We start from the raw sequence: 743 nt of genomic DNA on the forward strand, positions 1-743 counted from the left end.
TGGAAGCTTGTTTTGCTTTTTGCTTCTGAAATGCATCATCTTTCGGACAGCTGAGGAAGCCTCCACTTCAAGCAGCTCTGGAAAAGCCTTTTTCCTGCCCCTGTGCCCCCCCCGTGCGTGTCAGGGGCAGGAGAACGCTCCAGAACGGAGCCAGCGCCCAGCAGTGGGGATCTCCCCAAAACCACAGGATACCGAGGGGCTGTGGCAGCACCCAGCAGTGGGGAACCCCCCAGAACTGTGGGATCTCAAGGGGCTGGGACAACACCCAGCAGTGGGGATCCCCCCAGAACTGTGGGATCTCAAGGGGCTGGGACAACACCCAGCAGTGGGGATCCCCCCAAAACTGTGGAATCCCAATGGGCCAGGGCAGCGCCCAGCAGTGGGGATCCCCCCAAAACCACGGGATCCCGAGGAACAGCCTCATCCTAAGCTGTGCCCATGGGTAACGCACCCAGAGCTGCCACCCCCCCATCCCAGGGCCACCTCCCTGCTGGGGACCATGGGCACAGTGGCCATGAGCCCAGGGGTTGCAGCCATAGTGTCCACCCCCGGTCCAGCACAACCCTAAAATTTCTCTTCCTCATCCCAAAACTCCCAAACAGCCTCATTGTGGTGTCACCGACCCTTCTCCTGGAGCAGGGTGCTGGGGACACAGGACCAGCTGCTCCAGCCCACAAGCTGGGCTCCCTCCCCTGGCTACCACCTCTCCAGCAGGGAGTAGCCACATTCACGGGTGATCCTCC

Source organism: Pterocles gutturalis, unplaced genomic scaffold (assembly GCF_000699245.1).
Source record: "Pterocles gutturalis isolate BGI_N339 unplaced genomic scaffold, ASM69924v1 scaffold30026, whole genome shotgun sequence".
NCBI classification, from domain to species: Eukaryota; Metazoa; Chordata; class Aves; order Pterocliformes; family Pteroclidae; genus Pterocles; species Pterocles gutturalis.